The sequence below is a fragment of the Octopus bimaculoides genome, chromosome 4 (assembly GCF_046866305.1).
Source record: "Octopus bimaculoides isolate indiv1 chromosome 4, ASM4686630v1, whole genome shotgun sequence".
Taxonomy (NCBI): Eukaryota; Metazoa; Mollusca; class Cephalopoda; order Octopoda; family Octopodidae; genus Octopus; species Octopus bimaculoides.
Window position 1 is genome coordinate 48,248,718 of NC_142931.1, and position 16,444 is coordinate 48,265,161.

Sequence of the window (16,444 nt, forward strand, 5' to 3'; positions counted from 1 at the left end):
ATAATCACGACATCTCATGGGCAATACAAAGCGTCATAAAGAACATGTAGCCTAAGGGCCATAGGTTTCATAAGAAAATTATAAACTTTTAACATGCAAAATATACACCTTGCATTAGTGGTTCCTAACCTGGGGTCCGCAAATGTAGTACTGATAATCTGTGAACTAAATTCAAAATTTCATATATATATATATATAAGGATAAGCATATTAAAACTGGTCCGTGGGAAACTAATTTAAATAAAAGGGTTGGGAACCACTGCCTTCTATAAACCTTTCAGAGTGCCCAAATGTAGAAACTGTGTTGTTTATATCTAAAGTGCACAGAAATAAGAGTGACCACACACACACACACACACACACACGCACGCGAGTGAGTGAGTGAGTGAGTGTGTGTGTGTGTGTGTGTGTGTGTGTGTGATTATATATGAGACGGGAACACCAACTTGGTTTTAGTTTATTATGGTATATAATGCAATCAACAGGACACTGTAAAACGTTTCGTGACATTATGTTATCACAATACGCTCTTCGGGTGCATAAACGGTTACTTTTGCAATTGTAAAATAAGTTACGCAGCTATGGCATAATCACAAAACGATTCGTAGTGTATCCTGGCGATTGTATTATACTACGAACATACACACATAGAACTTTTAAGTACGCATATGCTTTCATGACCAGGCGCTTAGTCCTCATTTCATGGTGTTGTATAAAATAGCTCAATTCAAATCTTTAATGTATAGGGCAACGACTTTTTTCATGAACTCGTGTACTTAATATGACGCTAGCAACGTATTTAACTAAAGACCTATGTGCTGATTATCTAATACTTTAAACCCCTGCCCACTTTTTCGTGTTCCTCTCCGTCTACAAATAGCTATCACGCAACTGAAAAGAATTTGGCTGAAACATATGTTTGGAGAATATTTCCGTTTTTAGGGTAATAATAGATTGACTTCTAAAAAGCTCAGAAGTCTCACACGGAGAAGAATTATAGAAAAATGTTGAAAGTATATGGAGAACTAGACGGGAAAAATCCCATATTTTATTGTTCATCTCCCTATTGTTTCCCATCATCTAAAATTATCTGTTAGTCTTCCATTTAATTATGTTATCTCATCTGTCAGACAATTCTGAAGTTAGGTAGCTGGCATTTGAAGATAAACAATCAATGACTGACTTCGCTAGATATATTATTTTTGCTTTTAAAAAGTCTAACTTTTTCAATGTTTCACAGAAGATGTATTCGGTTTAATTACATGTCATAGCACGCAACGTTTGTTTGGTAGTGCAAAGACGAAGATGAGAAAGATGACATATGTCAGCTATCTAGGCGAGAAAAGTAGTGACATAGAACTTATTATTGCAGTCCTTCAGGCATCCAGATGTATCCTTAAAATGAAAATATTTTCTTTTCCTTTTTATGTTGCTATTGAAATATGCAAGACTAAATTTAGAATCAATTACAATGTGGAAGAACTATTTTAGCTATCTCAAAAAACACAAAAGCTATTTAAATTAACTTTTCATTTATTTTTGTTAGCTGTTAAAATTTTTTTGTCGTCCATCTGCAACCTGAGCAAGAAAACAATTCCACAGAATGGTAGAAGAACCGAGTCAGTGACCAAGTCGTACTCACAGTTATGCGATGAAAATTTTGACGCCTCAGGAAATAAACTGAAAATGCATTTAAGCGGATTTTGTGTTGTGTTCTGAACCGGCTAAAATTGAATTTCTACAATATAACTGATTCAGTTTCAACACGATCTCAGATCCGGTCACAAATATAACTTGAAAATAAATTTAGAATGTTTAGTAGAATGTCTATGTCCCGAATATCTGCTTCACTGTACCGGATCTTGTTCAATGGGTAAAGTTTGGGAGGTAATAAGTGGTCAGTTAACGACTGGCACCGTACTGAAGTATTTCCTGAGAGAGAGAGAGAGAGAGAGAGAGCCTCTATGTGGTCTCTCCACAGACGATCGCAATCTCGGCTCACATTAACAATAAAGTCGATATGGCCCGCAGGATAAGTTCTGAATACTCAGAAGTTTCCGGTCTCCTTTTCACCTTCTTCGTACGGGCAAACCTAAAATTCTGCTGTCCGCTTAGTCTTCCCACGCCAAACAAAACATTGCGAGAATTAATTCACTCCAGAGAGAAGTTACTAAAAATGTAAAAGCATGACTGATCTTAAAACATTGAGACTTTATTCTCTCCAGCGCCACCGTAAGTATTACATCATTTGCATAATGTGGAGAATTATGGGAGAAGCTGGGACCATGTGCCATACACCCTATACACAATTCAGGCTCACAATACATAAATTCACTGTAACACCATCTTTTTTCCTCAACGGGCCCTGCTCTATTTAACATCATCACAAAACAAATCACAGAGAAGATCCCATCGCCTTCAAACGAAAACTGAACAAATTTCTTCAGCGAATACCAGATAAGGTACCCTATTCCTAAATACATCTCAGTTAAACAACTCCCTACTTGAATGGGTCATAATATCACAAAATTTGACTCGTATCAAGTGGTGCTATTATGTTAGACACGGCCTCAGCCAATCTTTACTTGAAACATATTTAAGTTCATATATATCGTCAGTGTGTCATATATCCGATAAAGAAGCACATTCTAAAGCATAACGCAGTAACGGATTTATATGCAAATAAGTATATGTCTGATCATAGGGTGACCAATGGTTTCGCATCCATAAAGCGCTAAGCTCTATGGACGACTCGCCAGACTATTGACGATGGTCAAATACCTCTTCAAACTGTGGAGGTAGAATTCCGTTAGTCAGTTAGTAAACAAAATATAAACAATCCGGGTCGGCGAGGACGAGTTATCTCAGATCACTTCAGTTGACAGTCCATATAGGCTAAAATGGCGAACGGGGAACGTCTGCCCTTAGGTTGTCTTTAGCTCGTAAGGACTTTTTCAGATCTAATCGATAAATGGGGAATCCCATGTTTGCAGCAGGTAGCGTTTGCAATGGGGCGGGGAATATAAATCGCATGTCGGGAATTTAATAATCGTGGTTCCAGGGAGTCTTTGAGGATCCTAGCTCGCTCAGCTGTGCAAAGCTTGCAGCGTCCGCTCCTGTTGATATAGGATCCCGGCCGATATATGATCCTCCACGGTATAGGGTTCCTTCATCCTTAAGGCGTTACACGTGGCTTGCCAGGGACGTGACGAATCGTCTTTCCAGAATCCTGAAAGCGGACTAGTGGTTGTAAAGGCACCGCTTGAAGGCAATTCCGGCTGACCTGATATAGTTCCGCACTTGAGTGTTGGTTCTGTTCACATCTCAGGTGCATTTCCGTTAACTCCGGGCCTGTAGATGTTGTTGCAGCTTCTGTTATTACAGAGCATGGGTCTGGCGATATCGTTGTGACTGTTGTCATCGTAGCAGTCATCCCTAGCCGTAGTGGTTGTGTTGCTGCTGCTACTATCACCGATGGTGATGTGACTGCCGTCATTGGTAATACTGGGAGTGGGACCGGTAGCTTCACTGATGCTGCAGGTATAGGCGTGGTCGTCATCTCCGGATCTCCGGCCGTAGCACTGGTATTTCTGCCGCTGCCCTCGATGTTGTGTTATATATATATACACACCAGTAAGCACGTAGATGCAAAACAAGATAGAAAAATAGTATTCGAATATTAAGATAAAAATAAAGTAATATTATACTATTTACTTTACAAACGCTGAAAAGAATTTTTTGAAAGCTTACTCGGAGTTTCACGTGATTGTTCGTCAGATAGTTGTGATAATCACATCTGACTGGCGAACGGTCACGTGAAACTGAGTAACAGTTTGGGAAGAATTTTTTCAGCTTTTATTAATCGGACATATATCACTTAAATCACATCACATACCCCCATCTTAAAAAAGATCACACACTAAATAAATTAATTGTACATTGTCTGATAAAGACGGGATGATCATAACTAGAACGCTTTTGGTTATAGGTCTGCACAATCGGAATTAACTTAGTACTATTTTTTCTATCTTGTTTTGCATCTACGTGCTTACTGCTGTGTACATGTGTGTGTATATATATATATATATATATATATATATATATATAAACAACAATGGCTCAAGTAGAACGAACAACTATATCATCAAAAAGTCCGACACCACCAATCATTAATCATCACTAGCTCCTCCACCGCTAATAACTTCGACGTGTGCAGCCTCATCGACAACACATTAAATAACATTACTAATATCAGCGTCATTATCTTCACCCTAACTAATATAATAATTATCTTATTTCATTACTGTCATCCTTGTTGCTTCTCTATAACTCCAGTGCGACCGTTCTCATCAACTTTATCATCATCAACGTCTGTCGCCAACTTTCACTGCAATCACCATTACTCAAAGATCTCGGTGGGGAAACGCCAGCAATACGCTATTTTTAATGGGTTTGAGTATCCAATTATCATACCATAATTACAAAAAATGTGCTTTGCACGTGATTTAAGATAGTGTAACAGCTTTATTCCTTATAGCAGCTAATTCTCTTAGGACAATGCCATTTGTTTTTGCTTTTTGTTGTCGTTTTATTTTATGATGATAGTGTGCGATCTGGTGGTTATTTGGCTGTTACTTTAACAGGTCGATCTTCTGTGTACATGTTCTCTTATCAGCGTTTAATTATTACTGTTGTGAAAACTACGTAGGGCCAATCTTCACCAGCAAGTCAAATCCACGGACCAGTTTCTGACATCAATTTAGAAAGGTATTTACCTTCTTCTTATACAACTCATACAATGTAACTGGAAAGGCACAGACGTCATACTCTCACATTTCTCTTTATTTCATATTCAAACATCACGGCTTCATAAAATGGTTCCATACCGGTGGAAGAAATTATAGCGATTCGTGATTTCGTTCATGAACGACTTTTCACTGAAGAATTCATAGCGGATTTCGGTAAGTTCAATAGCTGTGAGAAACTGCTTCACCACATCTACAAATAATAAAGAACTCTTTTATAAGTTCATTAACTTGGTCTAACCAATGAACAGCTGCCGAACTGTGAAATAGCATTCAACGGTTCAGTGGATAATATCGATCCAGTACAATAAGATATTTTATCAGTCTTTAAGTGTCGAATCGCTAGGGCTGGACATAAAATACTACATACTACACAGGCTCTTTGAGTGATATAAACTAATACAGACACGGAATCTGACACATGCAAATAAAACATAGCCATACATAGACAGACATAAATGCACACGCGCACACACACACACACACATGATCTTTATAATACATAAAAAATGAATTACCATTTAAGTTTCATGCTGAGCCCGAGGCTTGAACCCAGAAGACAAACTGATAGGGTTTTTACAATCTTCAACAAATTCAATATACCTAATCTCATGAATTCTTATTGGGTGTGCACGAGTTGTTACGGTCTGAATTAGTTCATATTGGCAGTAATTGTCAGCGTACACCATAATATATATCATATATAACATCTTACATATAGCATAAAAGGGTAAAGGGTGAAGACACCCTTCGGTTAAGAATAGCCATGGGACTGCACCTACAAGGTTACTCTTCGAGAAACAAGTCAGAACAAGGTTGTTTATGGAAGACCAGCAGTCGCCCATGCATAGCAGCCTCATCTCACCAACCTACCGATGTTATTCAAGGAAAAGTGAAAGGCCGGTACGTCACAATTTCTACAGATGAGTGGAGTGGAGCAACGTGAAAGAAAGTGTCTTGCTCAAGAACACAACATACGGTCCGGTCCGGGTATAATATATAACAATGTGTGTGTGAACATACATGTAAAATAATACATATAAAATATATAAAACAAAGTTATCAGTGTAAATATGTCCGAGACATATTCGAACACGCAAGGAGGCCAGTCACTACATTTTGTCATGGAGAAATGTTCTCGTTGTGGACTTAGCGGTGTAAACAAACCAAGTCAGTTCAAAGCGCCCTCTATCCAGATCAATAAGTTTGAAGCAAATTTGAGAATATCTGACCTGGTGTGTTAACGCCCTTGTGTCTAGAGCATGAATATTTCTCCATGACAAAACGCAGTGCATGGCCTCCCTACGGGTTCCAATATGTCTTAACCATATTTGAACTGGTAACAAGTTTATATTTCATATCACAACGCTTTTTATCCGTATACATAACATAGTAATATGTATAGATACCTTTTATCTGTTTCAGTCACTGGACGATGGCCATGCTGGGGCACCACCTTGAACAGTTTTTGCTGAACAAGTCGATCCCAGTACTTATTTCTTTTCAAGCCTGGTGCCTATTCTATCGGTTTCTTTTGCCAAACTTCTAAGTTACAGTAACGTAAACAAACCAACACCGGTTGTGAAGCAGTGATGGGGGGCAAACATACGCGCGCGCACCACCACCACCACACACACACACACACACACACACACATAACGGGCTTTTTTTCAGTTTCTGCCTACATATCCACTCATAAGACTTTGGTCGGTCCAAAGTGTCATGCACTGACACTGAGCCCAGAAGTATGTGATTAGGAAGCAAGTTTCTTACCACACACGATATGTAACATATACTACAATATATCATCATAAGATATATAACTATATATATATATATATATATATATATATATATACACACACACATAGTATATACCATTACATATAGCATACGTAATTATAAAAACTATAAAATATACAACACATAAACATGATGCTGGTGTTTTTGAGGGGAGTCATAATATCTCTTCACATCTCAAATCCCACCTGGGTCGACATTGCCTTTCATCCCTCCAGGGGTTGGCAATCAACTTATCAGCTGTACCATCTCTAAAAGACATCCCACAAAAGCTTCAGGGTTGTTGTAGTAGTAGAACTGACTGAAGCTAATTGTGCTGGTGATAGTAATGGTGTGTTGGTTTGTTTGTTTATGAAGAGATGGAGGTGGGTAATGCCATAAAGCTGATATCAGGGATTGGTGGCTGTAGTTAATAGGAGTCAGGGTAGAAACGATGTGGTGGTGGTGGTGGTGGTGGGTGAGGACGGTGCTCCGATGTTCAAGGCCTGAAAGAGGTAGCAGTAGAGGTTGTAGTGGTGCTGGTACACTGATATATGGTGTATATATTGATATATGGTAATGGGTGAAAGGGTATTGTTAGTTATAGTGTCAGTCACTATTTAGTCAATAACGTGTAGATTCTGATCAAGCAGACCTATGATCAAGGACACTCCAGCCATGACTACCGTATCATTGGTGGCAGGGGAAGATGTGGCATCATATAATCTAATGTGGTCCTTATTAATGTTGGCAGTGCATTTTGAAGTAATGTAAATCCTGAATAAGCCTATATTAAGGGTCATTTCAACGATGACCACCCTATCATTTGAGGTGGGGATAAATGTAACATCACATTGCTGATTGTGGTCCTTATTTATGATGGGAGTGTGGTTTGAGAGAGATTTAACTGCTGTTTCTAGCAGGTCATTTGGAGATGACAGTTATGGCAATAGCATTGGTCTAACAACCAAGGCAGTGGCAGACCTGTTAGTAGATGTCATGGCCGTAAAATGGCAAAAGAAATTGTAGATATAGTGGTAGTGGTGGTGGTGGTGCATAGCAGAAATATGATGGTGATGATATCTGATGTATAGGTCTTAAGATAAAAGAAAAAATATGACCGATAGTGGCATACCTCTCATCTGATTAGATCATGTAACAAATGCATACAGGGCTTAATGGTAGACTCAAGGGAATGCCAATCCCAATAATTTTACATTGTTAATCCAAGACTGTGTGTGTAATATGTAGATGTGCGTAGGTTTGTATATTTCAATAAAACGTCAGTTTTTGTATGTTAACAATATGTAGATTTGTATGTGCGTGTAATATGTAGGTTCATATATGTATGTTATAGATATATCTATAAGCATGTGTCATATGCCCATGCATGTGCAGTGTGTATATAATGCATAATTTTGCCTGCTGTATGTGTATATAATTTTTATGGGTGGAATACTTAAACTGTAAACCCAGTTCAACACCACTACTTAGTCCATGAGTACCATTAGTGGAGTTTACTCTGTTGCAAGCAATTCGGTTCAGATATCTGGTTTAGAACTTCCTTCTTTCAATCAACTGCAAAGGCCCTGGAAATATAAGGGCCATGGGCATTTCACTTTCTTCACTGACTCGGTTAAAAGAAAATGGGGGTTGCCAGAATAATATGCCTAATATTCAGGTAGGTGTACATCAGTGGCTGTGTGAGTGTTATGTTTTCCTGAGTCTTTTACCTTTTGTATGGTATACATGATGTGGAGGTGCAATGGCCCAGTGGTTAGGGCAGCGGACTCGTGGTCATGGGATCGCAGTTTCGATCCCCAGTTGTGAGTGTTTATTGAGCTAAAACACCTAAAGCACCACGAGGCTCCGGCAGGGGATGGTGGTGAACCCTGCTGTACTCTTTCACCACAACTTTCTCTCACTCTTACTTCCTGTTTCTGTTGTGCCTGTAATTCAAAGGGTCAGCCTTGTCACATTGTGTCACGCGGAATATCCCCGAGAACTACGTTAAGGGTACACGTGTCTGTGGAGTGTTCAGCCACTTGCACGTTAATTTCACGAGCAGGCTGTTCCATTGATTGGATGAACTGGAACCCTCGACGTCGTAAGCGACGGAGTGCCAACAACAACAACAACAACGGTATACATGATCCTCTGTAAGTGCATGCATGTTTATGTGTGTATACACACAGACACACAGAGATAAGAAGTATTTTTCAAAAACATTATGAAAAATTAGAAAAATTAACATCAAATCTTAAATGCCTTTGCTAATTTTAAAAATCAATTTGCCATTATTACTCAAAGATATTAATTAATTAGATAACAGCTATTTGAAGTTGGCTTGTTATAAAAGATGCCTAGTAATGATATGAACAAAAACCTGGCAAAAACTGCAGCCCACGGGACTTTCTAAATGACACGCTTAATGAAAAATTACCTTAAATATATTAGTAGCATGGCCTGCTTGTCGAAGTACCATGCCTCTCATGCAAACCACTTCATAATAAAGGCTGCCTATTCCTGAACAAAAAAAACATACTCTTTTTTTACTCTTTTACTTGTTTCAGTCATTTTACTGCAGCCATGCTGGAGCACCGCCTTTAGTCGAGCAAATCGACACCAGGGCTTATTCTTTGTAAACCCAGTACTTATTCTATCGGTCATATTTTGCCGAACCGCTAAGTTATGGATATGTAAACACACCAGCATCAGTTGTCAAGCGATGGAGGGGGGGGGGGGGACAAACACAGACACACAAACACATACATATACATATATATATATATATATATATATACACATATACGACGGGCTTCTTTCAGTTTCTGTCAACCAAATCCACTCACAAGGCTTTAGTCGGCCCGAGGCTGTAGTAGAAGACACTTGCCCAAGGTGCCACATGGTGAAAAAACCATAATGATGCAAGTCATGAAGTTATAGTGTGGTATATAATATTGTACACTAAGACACAATGACTGACTAAAAGGAAAGTCAAGAAAAAAAATTGAAACCTTGTGGTATGAACAGAAGTTGAGATATCAGAGAAAAATAAAGATAAAGATGAAGGAGCCAGCTAAGAAAGAGAGGGAGGGGGGGAGCAAAGGAGAGCAGGAAAGAATAAAAAATAAATGTAAAGAAGGGAAGAATAGAAAGAAAGAGAGAGAGAGAGAGAGAATGAAGACAAGGAAAACAATGAGAAAACAAAGCAATAGAGAGATGGAAAACAAAAGAAGCAAAAAGAATGTTTGAGTGTGAATTAAAGTGTACATGAATGTGCAATTTAGAGTGAGTGCATGTCTGAGTTGGAGTGCATGTGGAAACTAAATTATGTGTATAATTGGTTTAAATTGTGTAGGAGTGTGATGTACATGATAAATACACACACAAATATACATCACATAATATATATATATATATAAATATATATATATACATATATTAATATATATATATATATATATATATATATACTCTTTACTCTCTTTTATATATATATATATATATATGCATTTATGTATGTATATGCATGCATGTATGTGCATACTTTATGTTGTGTGTAGTGTGTGTGTGTGTGTGTGTCTGCTACTTAAATGAATATCATCCTTGCTAGCTCATAGGTCTGTTGAAGGATGTTAGAATAAAGGTGGTGCTGGGAGTATTAAACAGATTGAGTGTATGTAAATGAGAGTATGTGTGTGCATGAGTGTGTGTGTGCATGAGAGTGTGTGTGATTATGTATGTGTGTGCATATAAAAGCAAAAAAAAAAAAGCAAAGAAAAACAAAACAAAGAAAACAAACAAGGCGTTCTGTTTAAAAGATCAGCATCAAACAGAATAAGCAACAGTGATCATAAACTGTGGAGAAAGGTGAATGTATGGTGTGTGTATATGAAAGGGGTAGTTGGTTTTGTTGGTTTACAAATCTTTCCAACTAACTCAATCAGCAACTCAATATGTATTACACACACACCATGTACATATAAGCTGTGTGTAAATTTCTCAATACATATCACAAACATCCCCCTACATATGGACTATTTAAATACATATGTACATGTTTATAAAATGTGTATGTACATAAATGTATACACATTTGTATGTCTATATATATATATATACACACACATATGCACACACAATATATATAGACATGCACATGTGGTAAAAGCATTAAGCTGAAAACAATTGACTGGCAGAGCATGTCGACAGTTGTTGAAATCATCTGGGTATGATGGGGGAAGTGAGGGTATGGAGGGGGGTACAGGTGTAGTAAAAGGTAACAGGAAGAGGGTGAGGTGGAAAACAAAACAGTAGTGTACGTCGGAGTCATTGAAGATAAAGTGGGGGGAAAAGTTGAGTAATATAGTGGTTTAGGTGGAAAAAGAGTGGGTCTGTGATTTAGAGAATGCACACAAAATGGAGTGGGAAGTGGAGCCCTAGTGGACTGGAGTGTTTTGGATCCTTAGAGGGTGGATCAGTGTTGAGCCTTCAGTAGATTGAGTTGATGGGTCTGGATGGATCAAAGTATTGAATTCTGGGTAGACCAAGGTAGTGGGGTTTGAATGGATTAAATTGTTGAAGTCTTGGAGGATTGAGGCATTGAGTTAAGATAGATCATAGCTTTGAAGACTGATTAAATCAAGGCATGTCAGAGTGTTGGGCTCAGGGTGTTGAGGTTGGATGGATCAGATCAGAATTTTGAGCCCCATGTCAAGGTATTGAACAAGCCAAGAGGAAATGGCATCTTGAGCAAGCTGAACAAGATTGGGGTGATGAGCAAGCTCAGAAGGAAAAGTGGCTGAATCAATGAATTTGAATGGATCAGGCTTGAATCAAGAAACAAAGCCAATTAGTGGATTTGAGTAGACATGAGAAGGAATGTGAGAATGAATTTTAAATATGGAGTCACTGTTGGGTGTTTTTTACTGAAAATGAAAGACACTAATCAATTAGAAGTCTTTAAGGCCATCACTATTGATAACAACTTATGTGTGACAAAATAAATTACTGGTACATGCAAATGGGCAAGCAAGTGAAAAAAAAATATGTATGAATCTGAAAATGAGAAGAAAGACCATGAGAGATGTTTTAGATATGAATTCATGGAAAAAAAAAAAACAAATATTTCAATAATTTCCATAGCATGGTTATGATAAGTAAGTTAAAAGGAGATAAAGAAAATTAAAAGTGAGAGCTCAAAACTTCAAAAACTAGGCCATTAACATAGGCCATTCCTTTACAGAATGTTTCTAATCACTGACAGAGAAAGAAAAATGATAGCAATGAAAGAAGATAATGAGGACATGAGAGAAAGAGTCATCAAGCGAAAACATGAAAGGCGGCAGAAAGAGTGAGTGAGCGTGTGTGTGTGTGTGTGTGTGTGTGTGTGTGTGTGTGTGTGTGTGTGGGTGTGTGTGTGTGTGTGTGTGTGTGTATGAATGTGTGTGTGTATGTACAAATGTGTGTGTACGAAGTACATGCATGTATGCTTTTATAAATGTATACATGAGTATGAATATATAAGTCGGAGGCAAAAGGTAATTGATTTAAACCTATCATAGATGTGAAAATGTGTGTGTGTGTGTGTGTGTGTGAGCAAAGGAGAGAGTGCAGGTGTGAGCAAAGGAGAGAGTGCAGGTGTGATCAAAGTATGTGTGTATGTGTCAGAGAACAAATTGTGCATCTTGTGAGCATCATTGTGAGGATGCAAGCATAACTGACATAGTGAGTGTATGCACATGCATGTAAGTATGCATGCATGTGAGTGTAAACGTGCACATGTCCATAAATGTATATGTGCATGGGTATACAACAGTGTTTATGCTTGTCTATGTGAATGAAGGATCCATGCACACGCAATGTGCTTGTATATGTGTGAGTGAGCCATGCTATTGGTGTGAATGTGCATGTGTGCACATTCGTGCGAGTGTGTGAGAGAGTAATGAATATTGTATATATGCACATTTATGAGCAAAGTGCAAGTGTGTAGGAGAGAAAAATGTGACTCCACACATGTGTAAGTGTGTGTGGATGCATGTGATATTTACATACATATCCATATTTATCGACACACTTTACTTATTTATTTATCTCTCTGTTTTGTTCCATGCAAGAATTGGAACTTAGCAACATAACAACACTTTGAAGTTGACCAGTTCTAAAAGCTATCCAGTAATGGTATGAACTGAAACATGGGCATATCACAGAAATGCATACCATGAAGATAATGTGGAATATCAGTTTGTACACTAACAAAGACATAACAGCAGACCAAGCAGTTTGTCAAGAAAGTCCTAAAGCCTGTAGTATAGGCAATAATTGAGATATCAGAGAGAAACATGTAGCAAAAGGTGAAGAAAGAGCAAAGATGAGAGTGCAAAAGAAGGACAGTGGAAATGGTAAAAGTGAAAGAAGTAGAAAATATGTCATAAGAATGAAAAAGATGAAGAGAGAGTGATAAGATTGTTATGACAAGAAAAGAAAGAAAAGAAGTGGAGGGCAAAAAAATGTAGAGGATTTAAAAAATATGAAGAGAATATGTAAAAAAAAAAGATTAAAAAGACAAAAGAAAAACAGAAATCAAAGAGACTGAACAGAAGTGAAATGTAATAAAAAAAATGTGAAGTAAAACATACAATAAAAAAAAAAAAAGAAAATTGAAGACGAAGACTGAAAGCCAAACAAACATCAGGAAGAAATTGGAACAAGGAAGAAATGACAAAAAATGTGTCAGAAGAAATGGTAATGAAGGAAGCAAAAAATAAAATAAAAAGAAAAAAAACAATTTCAAATGTGCTTAAGTAACATGTATTACATGTGTGTGTGTGTGTGTGTGCGTGCGCGCGCGCGCGTGTGTGTGTAGGTGCCGGATGTATTTGTATGTACTGCATGTATGAGCAACATATGTAAGTGGATAACGGATCAGAAATAGAAAATGGAATTTACAAGTTTATTTATTGAAACCCACTACAACTGTTTCAACTCCTCCCACACCTGTACCTTACAGCTGAGATGCTGTACAATCAATTGTCTTGCATCACAGGTGCAGATTACGTCATCTCAGGTGACTTTTTAAACAAGTACCTTGCTTTTTTCTCCTCGCCATTTCACTTAGCTCTGTAACAATATATATCTCGGTCGCTGTGTATTTTAGCAAATCTCATAAGAAACTGAATATAATTTAAGTGGATGATGTATATTTGAAGAATGTGCATTGTATATAAGACTGATGTATATGTGCGAGTAACATGCAATATGTACATGGTTAACATGTGCATGTGTCCATGCATGTGGGAACAATATTACGTTGTTCATGTATATTTAGGAAACTGATTATAGAATTGAATAACGTGTGTATGTAAATGTGAGCAGAATGTAATGTGTGTTGCTGATGTATGTATAGGCACAGGCATGTCTGTCTCATAAGAGACTTGCTTCCCAACCTCATGGTTCCAGGTTCAGTTCTACAGTGTGACACCTTGGGCAAGTATCTTCAACTCTTTAACTATAGACTTGGGCTGACCAAAGCTTTGAATTGATTTGATAGACAGAAACTGAAAGAAGTCCATCATGTATACAAATGTCGACTGAAGCTTTGTGATTGAATTTGGTAGGCGGTAGTTACTGCCGTGTGTGTATATGTCTGTGTTTGTGCTTGTGCCTTTCTCCCAGAGAGTGAGATATATATATATATATATATCTATGTGTGTCTGTCTTTATGTTTAGTCTCCCACAACAGGTTGTTAACCAATGTTGGTGCATTTACATCCTTAAAACTTAACAGTTCAGGAAAAGGACCAGGCTTTAAAAGAAAAATAAGTACTGGGGTTAATTCATCCAACTGAAAATTTAAGGTGGTGCCCCTGTATGGCTGCAGTCTAATGACTGAAACAAGTAAAAGATAAAAGATGAATTATGAATTATGTATGTAGTTGATATCTCTATGTGAACACAGGCAATGTACAAGCAGCATATATTTATACATACTTCTGAATGTTGGTATGTAGACATAGGTCCTACATGTCAGAAATATTTTATACATGCTACTACTGTAAAGTCAAAGTGTGATCACTATGTTCTTTGGGTGAGCGATATGAAATACATATGTTAGACCTGTATGACTGTAGATTTCTTTTGATGGGCACAGAGTGAATTTTGGGAGAAATAAAGTTGATTGAACTAACCACGTTTTATTAATTATTGTTTTGTTACCCCACCCCCATAAGAAGCATGAAACACAAAGAGAGATATAGAGAAGAGAGAGAATATATGTTTGTGCATGTGCATACACATGTGTTTTTATTCATTTACAGAACTACAGCTTTCAAACATTTAATCCAAAATTTCCTAACTGGAGGTCCTGAAATCCTAAGGTTCCATAAAAGTCACTAGAGGTTCTGAAAAAATATTTATGAATAGGCTCATTACATGCAAATTTTTGAGTCATGTTTGTATTTAGTCCCATGTTCTTAATTTTATTATACATGCACAGCATATTCGACACACTGGCATTTGTAATAGCAAGGATCCCCAATGGGAAAAATTAACTCTAAATAGGGGAATTTGATTTAAATAAGCTCTAAGTTAAATGAAATTTCTTAAAACTTCCTCAGATTTAGCACTTTTTTATGATTTATTTTTATGATTTATTTTATCTCGTATGAAATTTAACATTATGAAATAGAAAGGAAAAAAACAATTAAGATACTGTAATTTTTATGCGGTGGCTTGCTCAAGCCATCTAAAGTTTTTCAAGAGTTCCAAAAGAGTGAAAAAATTACAAAATACTGCTATAATTAAGCTTAACAAAAAATATTTCTTTGATTCTAGGACTTCATTTATTTGTTAAACTCCTATGTAATGGGACAATAATAATCATTTTTTAGACTACAAATATAAATATGTATATATACAACTGTGCATATAGTTACAATACCATTGTGTGGCACTTTGAGCAAGTGTCTTCCACTATAGCCCTGGTTGATCAATGCTTTGTGACTGGATTTGGTAAAGAAACTGAAAGAAGCCTGTTGTGTATGTACAAAATATATGCGTACAAATGTGTGTTACTGTCTCCCTGTCATGACACTGCATAATAGTTGTGAAAGAATGTCTCTGTCATGAAAGCAGTGTCCTTCCTTCCCAGTCTTCTGTAGAAACATGTCAGCTATTGGGAAAAATATTACATTACTCAGAAACATGTCACAGTCGGCAACAGGGAAAGATATCAAGCAGTAGATAATACACTGCAACAAAATTTTGTCTGACCTATGTGAGCTTGGGAAAGTGGACATTAAAATGAAGATGATATATATGTTTTCCATATCTGCCATATCTAAAGAGTAAGTGGTATTACTGAAACCTTGACTGAAAGGATTGTTGCTGGAAGACCCTAAGTCTGACAACAGGATTTGACTCCTGGCTGTACCTCAGGAAAGAGTCAGAAGAGGTTGTCAGAGAGTTTCTATGATTCCACCAGCCCCAATTTCTGGCCTCCTAATGTCCTTGATTGCAATCCAATGGATTATTATGTGTGGGGCACAGTTGGGAAAGACACCAACCAGTCTACCTGAAACACCAAGGCCAAACTGGTGGCCAAGATTAAGATGCTTTAAGATCTTCCAAGGGACACAGTGAGGCAGGCATGTGCCAAGTTCCAGAACTGACTTATAATCTAGTTGATATCTTGATCTTTTCAAAAACTTTTATTCTTGGATGAGATATTGTTTTTCTCTTTTATGCAATCAGTCAAATTTAGTTCACCCCTCCCTCTCTCTTTCTCACATATATATATATATCATCATCATCATCATCATCGTTTAACGTCCGCTTTCCATGCTAGCATGGGTTGGACG

General features: G+C 37.4%; 1 protein-coding gene and 1 long non-coding RNA gene across 8 annotated transcripts in view; both read right to left on the bottom strand.

The window, feature by feature from the left end:
• Positions 1-16,444, bottom strand: part of LOC106884518 (epidermal retinol dehydrogenase 2) — a 336,544-nt gene that overhangs the window by 298,998 nt on the left and 21,102 nt on the right. The window lies entirely within an intron of this gene.
• On the bottom strand, positions 2,946-6,443 carry LOC149136037 (uncharacterized). Its single transcript, XR_016241479.1, has 2 exons — positions 5,324-6,443; positions 2,946-4,998 (listed from the first exon to the last, which is right to left on the bottom strand). It is a non-coding gene; the product is annotated as an uncharacterized LOC149136037 (long non-coding RNA).